At 39.4% G+C, this 13,921-nt stretch overlaps 1 long non-coding RNA gene across 1 annotated transcript in view; it reads left to right on the top strand.

Moving 5' to 3' along the window:
* Positions 1-6: 6 nt before the first annotated feature.
* The window catches only part of LOC108446477, a 15,636-nt gene continuing 1,721 nt past the window's right edge, over positions 7-13,921 (top strand). Inside the window, exons 1-2 of the long non-coding RNA XR_001861670.1 lie at positions 7-8,332; positions 10,496-13,921. The exon at positions 10,496-13,921 is cut by the window's right edge and continues 1,721 nt beyond it. This is a non-coding gene — a long non-coding RNA (uncharacterized LOC108446477). The remainder of the gene's footprint in view (positions 8,333-10,495) is intronic.

Genomic DNA, 13,921 nt, shown 5'->3' with positions numbered 1-13,921 from the left:
AAAGAGAAAGGCTGGGGGGAAAAGGTAGAAATGTGAAAAGGAATGAGAGCAAAAAAGGTAATCAGAGAGGCCATTGCTCAGGTGTGAGCTAAGCCATCCCCATGGCACAGGAAGCTCCAGGGAAGCTGGTTGAGGTGCCTGAAAGCGTGCTGGAGCTTGGGTGGTGTTTTGCTGCACCAGCTCCAAAAGGAGCCAATCTCATGTTGTTTGGATGCACTGTGCAAGAATTTATACAGTTGTTATAAGCTATTTTGATTTAAGATCATTTTACTGTGATAATTTGAAAATATATAACATTGCATAGAAGGAAATATGTATTTCATGCTACATTTAAGCATACAGCAAACTGAAATGAAAATAAATAAAACCAAAAATCTGTACTTCTGCGTAGCCAGCATAAAACATTTTTGGTACTACCATGGCCGTTTTATTGTTGCAGTTTTTTCCTGTTGCAATTTATTCAGCTTTTGATACATTCTTGGTAAAGATCTGTTCTTTGGCGTATTTCCAAAAGAAAATTATTCTCTAGAAAATCCTTCAGTCATCTTTATTAAAGGTAGCCTCTGGTAACCACCATCAAACCATTATAGCTAAAATAAAACACATTCTCAGAGGAGTAAATCTGAAGCTGTGAGGGATATGGAATAAAATTAAATGTTTAATGATGATGATTTCATCTCTAACTCCTCAGGGAGAAAAAAAGCTGAGTAAAAGACCCATGTGTGGGAAGAAGTGGAGGGAAGGTGAATAAATAAACCAGAAGAAAAAATGTAGGGCAATTATTTTGTATAAAGCAAGTCTTTTAATTACCATGTTGAATTATGTTAAGATATTTCTTTATTATAATCAGAAGACTTTAGTAAATAAAATAAAAACAGGACATAAAGAGAAAACATTTCTGGGAGCACTTGTATAGTATGGAATAGAAATGGGAGCAGGTGCCCACAGTATTTATATACTTCAAGCATAACCCAGTTTAGTTTTAAGGACTGATGTTGGCTATATATTTCCATGGGAATGCTTGTACCTGTGACACTGGAGTACTTGAGACCTCCTTAAAAATTTATGGGGTTAAAATATTCCAATCTTTTCCTCTCACCATGGGCTAATTTTATACTCCATTCCAGAAAATAAAAATACCTGGGAAGACCTGGTGTTTTGAGCACAAGCAACAGCAGTGAGCAAGTAACTTCTGGCCTGGAGTTGAAGAGCCACAAGGTTACATCTGTCTGTACATAGGCATTCCCCAATATTATCCATGCATCTTCAGTATGACAATCTGGGATAAAGTACACCAAATTAGTCTCTGTATCCTTTCTTTAAAAGCACCTCACATTTTCCTAAGATTCTGAGGATATCTGTGAAATGGAGAAATTTTTCTGTGTGTCCTTTGTCTTATTTTCTCTCTTGCAGACAAACTTTTAGTAAGTTATATACTCAGTCCATGAAGATACAGACTGACTGAGATTTCAGAACAGGCTGAGTTACAAGTGTGTAAACCTAGAGTGACAGCTGCACAGTCAGTGATGTTCCTTTAGTTTCAGGCTGGTTCAGCTGAGAACAGATTCCAGCCAAACTGACATTTATGTGCACAGAAAATTTAGGTCTCCTTCCAAAGACCTGCCACTGCATGTATGAGGGATGTGTGAGCATGAGGCAGAATTCCTGCAGGATTCCTCTACATCACAGATTGTCAGGTATTCAAACAGTTAATTTATGACTAATTTCTGTGGCTACACTGTGATTCCATGAGTGGAGAACGTATGGTTTACAAAATACTGTCTCCTCTGAGCCACATCACTGTAATTTCAGCTAAGGTCAAATTTTACAGATTAGGTATAACCCTTCTAGAGTCTGCCTTATGTGTCTTGAGATCTGGAATTTAAAAATAAATCAGCTTATCTTAGCCCCTAAAAACATATATCATTTCAAAGAATGTAAGCCATGTGCACAGGATGGAGAACCATGTTTTGGGATGTGGTTATTTAGAAAGGTTTCGAGGTTCATGGGAGAAAATCAATCATACTGAGGCATGAGTGACTGGGCATTGTCCAAAGCACTGTGCTGTCATAATCCTTACAAATTCAAATGGGAAACCCAAGTAGGAGCAGGACAGTAGGTTCCTTTGAGCCAAGAGTGTCCACTTTCTGGTCACTCATCCACATCTGTCCACTCATTGAGAGGAGCGTTGAGAAACTCTGAAGAATTCAATTGAGAATAACAGATTATAGAAGAGAGGGAAGGAAAGGGAAAAATCATTTAGGAAAATATTTAAAGTCTGTTCCCAGCAGCTTAGTGTGCTTAATTTGTTGAAACCAAGGTTAGGAATGTCATGAGCACATCTCAGAGAAGAATTTATTCCACCTGATCTTAGCTGATCTAGTGTCACCTAGTGTAAGTCACCTCTTCCAGGCCTCTTGTGTAACTGAAGGAAAGTGTCATCACCCCAGGATGCTTTTCCTCCAGCAGAAAACAAATGTCCCAAACAACCTGGATAAATCATTATCTGTCTCCATGGGCCACGAGGGGAAAGTAAATGATTTATTCAGACTAGACACCTGATACTGAGACAAGTGAATTAAAAAGAGATAAATCTCCACATACACTGCATGGGAACAAAGCTATGCAGTAGCTTACTGGAGCAGGCCAGGGTTTAATGAGATCTATCAGCTAAAAGTTAAAGATAGACTAATTCAAGCTATAAATAAAGCAAAGGGCTTTAAAAACAGTCTAAACACAAATATCAGCTGTATTGATTTACTAGAAAATGCAGCAGATCCTTCATGACTGTTCGTTTTAAACACAAGTTTTGTTGTTTTTTTCCATAAAATGCTTTAGCTCAAAAATGTAATTTCATATGAGTCTCCCATTAGTTTAGTAGTGAGATTCAACTGCCCTGAGGTAGGGATCTAAATGTAATTCATTTACAGCTCAAATCAGCACCTCAGGCTGAGGTGCTTTCCTTAAAAAAAATAAGCACCTTCAGAGGGTACTGTGTTCAATCCTAAAAACAGGGCAGAGAAATTGTTTACCAGCAACACCTGTTTCCTTCCACTGTTTCTAAAGTGTGAGCTGGGCAATTCACATTGATATGGGACATCGAACTTCTATCTAAGTGAGATGATTTTCATACTGGATGGTTTCTCCTGGTCTGACAGCTCATGAAACTCTGACCAAAGTGATAGGCAGTGCTGTCACATCCAGTCATAGTTTGTACATATTCCTTCTCACTCATGCAGATCTTGTCATAAAACAGAATTCCCTCAATTTCCCTTATGCATATAATTTTCTTTCAATGCTCTTATATTTATGTGTTGACTATTGAAATACAATTATGTTGAGTTACATGACCATGTGGGAACAGCAATATTTTATTCATTGATTTGATTCCAATGCTCATTCTAAGCGAGATTAATTTATTTCCAGGTTTTTTTATGGAAAACAGAAAAAACTAAGCTATTCCCAGTTTTCTACTCTAGAAAGTCCAGTAAAGCAGGATAATCAGGACATTTTTATTAGTGCATCCTCAGCTGCAAGAGTTCATTTGAAGAATCATCAGGCCTCTGTCATAATAGCATAAGGACAAAATAATGGTCATTTATTCCCAGCCCAGCGTTAGAAAAGTATTTGTTCCACTATCCTGAATAATTTTAAGAGAAGGACATGTGAAAACAATGCTCTTCCTATCCTAGGCCTTGTCCTCTACTGTTCAGCCCTTTGTTTAGAGGGAATCTAAAATACCACTGCGTGGTTATATCTCACCTTAATGCGTGCAGACAAAATTTCTCTCTCCACTCTCCATGTAAATGGAGACATTTCACAGACATTTTTAGAGGCACAAAACAACCTCAAAACGCCATCTTGTACAAAAGAAAGGCACTGATAGCAGATGTTTCTTCTGACTCTTGACTGATAAGAATATGACTTTCTGAAGTCTCCAAATTGCCCTTCATTAAATGCAAAAAGTGGTTTCAGAGTTCTCCTTCTTGCAGGCTTTGAGTTCATGCATTGGATCAGTTGCAAAGGTGACAGTGAAAAGCTGCAAACTATCCCCCAGGATCAGCACCACTGTCTTTCCTGCAGAGATCCTCTGAGAGAACGATTGTGTTTTGCAGAGAGAGGCAGCACAGTCTGTGCAGAAGAACCACATTTATCCCTCTGCTGAAGTGCTTTATGCATCTGCAGTGCTGGGACCAGATTTGCCTCTGCATGCCAATTTTTCAAAAGAAAAGCCTTGCCTTTTCCAGATTAGTGGTGAAATATGTTTCAGCAAATCAGCCAGACAAGCAGATCAGATACGCTTCCATCTGTACTGAGCCTGGACATAAACCTTAAAAAAATCCTCCTTCACAAAAATTTCTGTGACAAATTATAACATCTATTCACCATTGAGACAAGAAACCCTAAATATGGGAAGAACATGGTTAAATGTACCTTGAGAAAATTAGTGATAAGCATCACAAATTTGTGAGCAGATCAACACACGAGTTGAGGGCACCATGTTTTTGGGGCCATAGGATGCTTGTGCTCTGTGGAACAACTTGCAGCAACAAGGCCATGTAAATTGACTCTGCTGGCCCTGTTTCCTGATGGGGACACTTGCAGGTTCCAAAATGCAGAAGCTGAGCAATAGAGGAGAAGAGAAGCATACCTACAGTGAAATTCAGCAGAAAACCCCAGCCATGTCATTAGCTGGTGTCTACATCTGAACTGGTCATCTAGATTTCTGTGATAGCTGGTGAACAGAAGCATTTGTCCGAGACGAGTTACATGCCCTTCGTGGTTCTGCTGACTGTGAAGCACGTCCCTACGACTAGCTCAGGTATGGACTCCTGTGAAACCTATCCCAGAAAAATTGTCTGACAGTGCAAAGCCACTGGGGCACAAAATTACCTGTGATAGAAGCATCAGCCCCATCTTCTGTTCTGTGTGCACGATTGTGGCTGAAGCACGCTGTGTGGCCTCTTCACAGGTGGAAGAGAAGGTTTAATCCTGCTCAACAGATGTTCCTCCCTGATTTGAGGCTTCTCCACAGGATCAGACTTCGCAGTGAACTCTTATGGGGGTACAGTCAGTCATAATCATACAGTGCTAGAGGGAAATGCTTACAATAAAAACCACAGATGTTCATCACAAAATATGGCTTCATCAACCACAACATACTACAAAAATATACAAGGTCTTTAAATTGCAGAAAAGCTTAGGTATCTCTGAGCCACTGAAGGAAAGTTCTCTTGGTAGAGAATATTCCAAACTATATAACCTGTGAAGCCTCCACATTTACCTAAACTTGACATTTCTGCTTCTTTTCTTTGTGTTCTTTTTGCACAAAGCAGGCAGCTGACAAAAATGTCACCTCCTTTCAGTTGCTGTGAGAGTCTGGGGAAATACATGCACGTGGAACTGGTTTACTGTTCTCTAAATTACAACAATAACATTATATTATTTTGTGTGTGTGAAAAAGAATTAATCTATCAAGAGCGAGACCAGAAGGGAGCAAACTTCTTGGATGCACAAAATCCCACATTTGGGTTATCTCAAAGCCAAGTATATCTGAAACAATTCTCCAGAAGAACAGAATCAAATGAGGAGGAATAAAGTGTTATTGGCTCAAGAAGTCTTATCCATGAGTAATATGAAACTTGCTTTTAAACTAGTACTATAAAATTCATGATGACTTTCTTTCAAGGAAAGTAACAGAAAACAATTTCATGTTTTTAAGTGAAATTCACACATTAGGCAAATTATTTTCAGATTAGTGGACCACTAATCTTGATTTTAATTTGACTTCTTTATCCTAGCTTCAAATAATAGAAGACTCACTGTGCTGTAAAGTATTGATATTGGCTACATTACTATGACATGTACTATACCTCTGGCTCGCCTTTGGGTAACTCGTCATATATGCACTCCCTACCAGCACTGAATTTGTCAGGGAATTAGAGTAGGCAAGGGATGAAGTGAGCAGGTACTGGAAGTCTGCCACTGAGTAGTCACAAGTCCCATCCACTTGCAGGGGTGATCTTGGGCTGTGTTGTTGTTTAGGAACAGCACTCCCTAGTTCAGTGCCCCCCTACAAGGAGACTCTCCCAAATCAGATGTCGATTGATTCCTTCCGTCCCCCTCCAGTGGGAGACACAAAAGGCCGAGATTATGGGCTAAGAACAATTTACTGGAAACAGCAATGAGATAAGAAAATGAACAGTAACAGCAACAATACTAATAGCAGCAGTGTACAAAGAGAGGGCAATTTACAAGCAGAATGCTCACCAAGCTGAGACCATGAACAATGGTAGAAGGGCCCGACATCCACCACATTTTCCAGTGACTGGAAATGGTGTCCCTTCCTCTCAGAAGTGTGAGTCGTTTCCCCCACCCCAGACATGAGGTAAGATGGTATGGGGTGACAGGATGTATTTGCCATGCCCACATGGCTCCAAACTATCCTCCCAGAGCTACTGGGAAAATTAACCCTGTCCTTGGCTGGAACTAGGACAGCCTGCCATCCATTTTTAGAAACACATAGTGGCTAGAACCCAACTTCTGGGTGTTCAGCAGCAGAAATATGGGAAATGCTGCAGGGTTCAACGTTACCTTCAAGACCACCGTTCTCAGTGGACTATAGCAAATGGATGGAAGGCCCAGAAATCCCACTGAAGAAAGCCGGTACACCTCCCTTTTTGAGATACTACAGATCCCTCTGATTTCGGGAGAAACACTCCTAGTTGTTGGAGGGAAGTCGTCAGCCCTTCTTTCCTCATCTATGGCTCTGGACGGAACAGTAGGTGCATCTCCAGAATCCTCAAAGACTGGCAGAGGAGCAGGTGGGAGAACAGCCCATGGCATGCTGAGCTGCCCAGCAGGTTCCTCTCATGCGCTCCAGGATACTCTCTTAGCAGTGGCTGGGGTTGCCATCTGGATGGACACAAATCTGGACTTTAGAATGGCCACAGGTTAACATTTGGAGGAAACTCTGACTTCTACTGTGTGTTTATTCTGGGGATACAGTTACTTTCTTTCCTAGTTATTTCTGCTTCTCACACTTTTCATGGTCCCTACAGAAATGTTTTCTGGCTCTGCAATGCTGTCAGTAGGCAGGGTCACCCCGTTTGTTGAACTTGTCATTTTTTTCTAGCACAGATAGAAAGTCAGCGATGTCACAGGATTTGCATACAGCTTGCACTTCAAGCTTAGCCTTTAACAGGATTACAAAATGACTGACATACAAGAACTGATTAGAGGGAACATGAAAATATAGCCACCAAATGCACAGGCGCTCACTGCAATTTGATAGAGGCCAAAATTCACAGTGCGGTGCCAAGTTCATATGGTTCACAGCTAATTCAATGATACCTCTTACCCACAGGCAAGTTACAATCACACCACAAGAATTTCCTGCCATTTCTGTCTTTTCCCCTCAATACTCTCCAATATCTGTTTAATACTCCAGCTGCACAGCATTTAAATAGCTTTAAATAGCCTCCCGATTCTCAAAGCAAAGATTTTCAGCCTTCCCATGCCGTAAACTAAAGTAATTGAATTACCAACTTTCTCATACTCTAAGCACATCCTGTTTGTTCAGGTACAAAGACAGCAAGGAACACCATGAGCTCATTAATTCTGTTTCCAACTCTCAGCCGAAAGACCAGTCACTAAGCAGAAGTAACCAGCAACATTCCCTCTTGATGCACAGAGCCTGTTGCTGAACTAGTGCTAGTGAGATGTTGTTTCCTAGGAGCTGGGCAACCCTGCTGGTACACCAGAATTTTCAAAGTGTCATTTTTTAGTAGCTCTTAAATAACTCCTATCACAAATATTCACTCAATCAAGCTATTAGATTCTGAAACAAGAATATTAGTATTTTGCCTATGTAATACTAGAGTTAATGTTGAGAAGAGGTTTTTAAACAAGCATTTCTAATTTCACTGCAGCTAGTAATTACTGTTATGGCCAGTGATATGTTTTGACTACCATGCCTCATTTGCAGCAACCTTAAGTTCAGAACTGAAATACAAAGCAGGAAAACAGCAAATATTTGAATGACTTCCTGGGTTCTACAACAGCATTTTCATGTTTCCTCCAGTCAGTGCTAAATGACTGTTCCTCAGTTCCAAAGGAAAGCTCATATCTTTTTATTGATGCTGATTGCTTCTTTCACATTAAATGTGTTTCAGCTACAACTGTGTTGATTTAGACACCACAAACAGGTCTATAAAACCTAATCTCCACACATCTCAACCCAGTGTCCCTGTATCCTATTGACCAGACAAGAAGGGCAATCTCTGTGCAGAGGGACAGCATAGACTTTGTGAATGTGGGACACTGTAAGCAGGTAAGTTAATGACACATTTCTGTGATTCTTCAGGAGTGATTTCTTCATTATTTAATATTGTTATCTCAATTATTTGAATGTCATTACTGTTAGCCATGGCTGTTAATAACTTGCTGTTGCCTTATCTCATGATCTTCTTTGCTACAGTACCAAGACAAAGATTTGCCTCATCTAATTTGCATGTTCATCACGCAGTCTAAGCTAATCAGCTAGATTTTCCATAGCCAGTGAAATATATCTAAAATACATATCTTAGTATCTTTGAAAAGCTTGCTCTGTGATGGTGTCTGTTTCTCTCGCCTTATATGAAAGACGCTAAATGACTGTCTTTGATAGTCTAGTTCCCCTGTGTGTTCCTAATTTAGCTTTGACAGCTAGAGTTAGGCAAGACAGATTCCGTACTAAATTGCCTTTTAGTCTTACATTCCGTGACCTATTATAATTAGCATATGTAATGTAAGTTCTTCCTGATTTCCTTCTAAAACTATTTATTTTAAGCCATGGGTTGCTTGGTTAATTCATACATCAGACTTGGTCTTTCAGAGCTGTGCCACTTTAGTGAAACAATGGAAATAAAGAACAATGTGATTTTAAGACAGAGCAAAATTGTGCATTAACCAGCTTTGCACAGGAAGGCCAAGTGAAAATATAGGGTAAACACCTGTTCAGAAAAATTATTCCAAAGGTGACCACCATCAGCCAAACTCCCCTTCTCCCTCATTCAGCTCCTCTCACCAATCACATGACTTCAGAATACAATTATGTAAGAAATGTTTTCACAGTATATTTATTTCCAGAGTCCCTTTATTACAAGGATTTGTTTTCTCTTGTCTAATGCTTCCAGTTTCATCACTGAATAGAACACAGAGTATTTGTAGCTATGCAGGTAGCAAGGATCCCTGCTAGATCCATCTTGTATTAACCCATCAACATAAAAGGGATGAAGAGCACCTCAAACCAGTCCAGCCCCAGTCTTCACTCCAGGCAACTAAGGGGAGAAGATCAACAGCAAGTCAAGCAAACACATAGATGACCTGTGGACACAGTACATTTAACAGGAATTTTTGATTCCTCCATAGTTCTGTCCAGGACAACTTTACACCTGTCTTGGCTCAAACTGGACATGAAAGCAATCATTTTTAAAATATCATCATTGCATTACTTGAAGGGACATAGTAGTAAAAACAGATTAAGACTATCCTGGGTCTAGAGGATATTGGGTGATTAGGTCCTCTGGTCTTTCTGCAAGACCTTACCCCGCACAATAAATATACAATTCCTGTTGCAAATAGCAAAGTTAAACACGTTCTTTGCAAACTCTGCAGCAGCTGGACCATGGAAAGGTCAGCCATGTGTGCAGTGGGTCTTACTCTGAAAGGTCACAAGAGATGCAAATAACAATGATATTTAGGGTGGTCCACACCACTTCTCCCTCTGGAAAATGTACACTAAGTCCGTCTGGCCAAACCTCTCCCCATCCTCCCTGTGTGCAGAGAGGGTAGGATGAAGGGTCAGCATTTTGCTAGTGGCTCTCTGCTAGGGGCAGTGCTCTGAGGGATGTCCCCTGCCACTACAGGCAGAGACGAGGCAGAGAGCACATCTGGGTCACACTGGGTCCACAAAAGTGCATTACAGACATAGCCAGACTATCTTTCTTAATGCTTTTCTGGTTTTAAGTATTTTTCCTTTTTTATTTTTTTATTCAAAATGCGTATACTACCTATGTTCACCAAGGCTCTGAAATACAAAAATGCTCATACACATATGGAAAGATAGGGTGTTTACACTTATTGTACTTTACCTCACGCTCTGCAGTTAATCATGCCTCAGATTAAACCCCTTAAAATCTAACATGAGTTTAAGAATAAAAGTTATAAACTCATATGTAACTACTTCAGGATTGAGACCCAACTCATTGACGGCCATTGATCATATTTTTTCAGACATGGGAGAATAGCCGTAGCATTGCACATTAAGCTATAAATAACAAAGTGATAAAATCAAAATAAATTTTAAATAATCTCCAAATAGTATTGTAATTGGTGGGTTCCAGGAAATTTCACTTTGCTGTTAAGAAAATACCATACCTTTAAGAGTTCAGTTCCCTACCTTTTAAAGAGTTCGGTTCTTATTAGTGCATCTTAATCTGTTTCTTTGCTGCAGGAGAGGTCTGTCAGTCCAAGTCAAAGCACCCTTTAGAAATGCTGAAGCTCAGTGAAGCAGAGCAGGGAACACCCATGCAAACTCCACTGCTGGTGGGAATGAGCAAGTCAGGCATGTGCATCACAAAGTGACACAGCTCTTAACTGATGAGAGAGACTGTCAAAAGTCCTGAGTGGGAAAAGGTAACATCTAGTAAGGTCTTCTGTTACTGAGAGCACTCTTTCTTGTTTGTTTTACTGGAAATACTTAGCAAGACAAAATGCATTTGAAAGCTGCTGATGCCTTCTGGTCTATTTAATGCCTCTCAGTCCCCTTTTCTACTGAGCTAACTGTCTGTGCACCTTTGTGAAGATTAAGCTCTTTATGCATACTTGTGAACTGATTTCCATTTTAAGGTAGACAGAATTAAATAAATTATCTAGGTATATATTGTATAATAGTATACATAAAATAAGCTGGAATGGTCGCACCGAATCACAGGAAGTTATAGAAATAGACAAAAAATCAGACCCACCTGCATAATTAAAGAACATCACCAATAAAACAAGGAGGCAGAGAAACACATTTGTATCAAGTTTGTTTAAATGCCAGCAAGTAACAGTGTACAATAGACAAATTTAGCATTTTTCCGATGAGAATATTTTTCAAATTAGCTGTTGATTTATTCCCTACAGCATGGTGCTTGAGAGGTTGGAAGGAAAAGTCTTTTATTCTCTGAGGATTATTTCCAGCATCCTCCAAACCCAGAGGCTGAGCAGAAGACAGATGAACTGGAGGTGATCTTTTGCCCTTCTCTCCCAGCAATCTCTCAAGGCTGCTGCCCCAGCACCTTCAGCAGCATGTGCAGGAGTGTTGGTGAGCACCAGGTGTGGACCTCAGCTGTGGCTCTCATTTAAGTTTCGTCCCACTGCCAGCTGGTGACAGAAGAGTCATTTGTCCTTATGGCCCACACTCAGCCAACAAACACACAGCTACCACACATGGGACATGAGTCAGCTGGACATGCATTTTAATTTCATTACACTGGAGGGAAAGAAACCCATGTTCTTTCTATGAACTCTTCTCAGCAGCAGAGAGAGCCACCCTATATGCAATCACTGCTAGATAATTTTTTTTAATTGAGTAAGGCACTTAGAGATAAACGACTTTGCTATTAGTGCAGTGCAATGAAAATAAAATCCATGGCAGATGGTTGCCAGTGAGTCTTGCTCAGACACTTCAGATAAAAAGGGAATGGCAGAGAGACACAAGTGTAAAACAGAAATCGGTGGAAATTAGCAATGTTATGAATTCGCCACTCTCTTACAGACTCCTTTAACCACAGGAAAGTCAAGGTAATTGCAGATTTACCGCTTTCTGTTTCCTCCACTCTAAAAATTTTGTTTAAGTCTATTTTACATACAAAATATACTTTTTACTTAAGTAAAAAATTAAATATAGATGTCTAGAAACATGAAATAAAAGTATAACATAATATGCCTCCTTCACAGAAAAGGAAATAGTAGAGAAAAGTTTTTTAATATAATAGTTAGATCTTATTGTAGAGTTGTAGAGTCATTGCAAGAGATAACTATTGTCATCTTAAACACCAAAGATGAGTTTTAGAGTCATGTTGTTTGGACATATATTTTAAGCAAGAGGCCTGAGATTGGAGCAGAATGGAAAAATAACTATTTTTACAAGCATCTCACACAAAGACAGACTAGTTCCATTGAAGAGTAGTATCTTTTATTGATTTATTTTATATTTAATTAGAACAAAACCACTTACCTCTGTTATAAGGATGTCATGAAAGACAAGAATATATGATTTAATATTCATGCGTGTGGCTATGCACATTTAAGTGCCAAGTTTATTTCAGCATTTTACTATCAGCTATCTCAATGTTCCCACAAGTAATGGTCAGCCCAGCCAAAAGCTGCCTGTGATAGAAATTGTGAGGAGTCCCAGGCTAACAGCATGCTGTGTAACTACATATTTTCTTTTATCAGCTTTAAAATGGATTTTTTTCAATTTCACAGTAAGTTGCCTTGTTCTTCTACTATGGAGATGAATAGAAGTGCTATTTTTGTACCGCATGTTATATAATTTTGTCAAATATCTTCATTAAACTAAATCAGTCCTACTCTTTTCAGAATCTACTACCTTCATTTTTGGTTTTAATTGCATCTGTCAAATAAATTTCTAGATATTGATCAAAAATCTCTTAGAGCAGCTTTTCTTCCTGTAACTCCAACTTCCAGCACTGAGGAAAGAAAAAGCGCATGACAAGATCTAGGTGTATTGCTCCTTCATTTCCCTCTTCATCACCCCCTCTAGTTTTGTGGTGGGGAAGTCCCATCAAAATACCCTAATTACTCACTGACTTATATTTTTATGAGAACAGGAAGAGGTTTGGAGAGATCTTCCTTGCACCATGGCCGTCTGACATCTGCGCAGTGTCATCCCCCGTGGGGATGCTATCAGCCTTAGGCTGTGGCAGTGAACATCATAACCCACCTCTAGCTCCATGCCCTTGTCCACCATGGAAAAGGGGTGGGAAAAGATGAGGATGTATGACAAAAAAAATTATGGCAGAAATTTGTGACAAATGGTATGATCATATGTCAATGACAAAAAAGTTAATGATAAAACAAGGAATGAGAATGCAAGGCAGATAATTAAGTGTACAAAAATAGACAAGATCCATATTGTAAAAAGTAAAAAAAAAAATTACCAAGAACTGCTTATTTCTCACAAAGCCACAAAGGACAGCATTCTTACCATCACTTTTTCATTAAAATTTATTCCAGTAATATAGATGCCCAGACCAACTTCAACCTACATACTATGCTGTGCAGCTACCACTTGTTTTGAGGACTCAACTTGAAGAACATCAGAGCAGAGTCAATGCCACTGAAGCAGGGTCTCTGCTGGTTGAGTTTCTACTCCAGTCAAACAAAGAGCAGGATGGCCTGCAAGCCCCCACTGCATCAAAAGGTACAAGTTTAATTCCCCAAACCAGAATGATGCTCTAGATGGAAGAAAAGTGTTGGGAAAAATACATATCTCTCAGGAAGACTTTTCATTAAATTGATTTTGTTCCATAAAATTTGGGTGCAGTTTTCCGTCCCAGTGCTACCCCAAATCCTGTAAAAGCTGGAAAAGATGGCTGACTCTGTCCTTCCTCTATCACTGCTGTTTCCTTATATCAGGGCATTTTCTTTTTTTATTTTCTTTTTTACCACTACTAAAACAAATGAAGCAAATTAAGCCAAAACTTCAAGGTAAAATTTTTAGCCACCTTATCAGGGAAAGTTAGCAAACCACTTCTGTTTTTTCCTCAAAGAAGACAGGACTTTTTATCCTACAGCTCTATCAGTGAATCATTACTACTTCATCTTTGATTACATTACCTTCAAAATCAGTGCAACTGTTCTACCAAAT

Source organism: Corvus brachyrhynchos, unplaced genomic scaffold (genome assembly GCF_000691975.1).
Source record: "Corvus brachyrhynchos isolate BGI_N302 unplaced genomic scaffold, ASM69197v1 scaffold32, whole genome shotgun sequence".
Lineage (NCBI taxonomy): Eukaryota > Metazoa > Chordata > Aves > Passeriformes > Corvidae > Corvus > Corvus brachyrhynchos.
The sequence above is the reverse complement of the archived record's forward strand: the minus strand, read 5'-3'. Positions and strand labels throughout refer to the sequence as shown.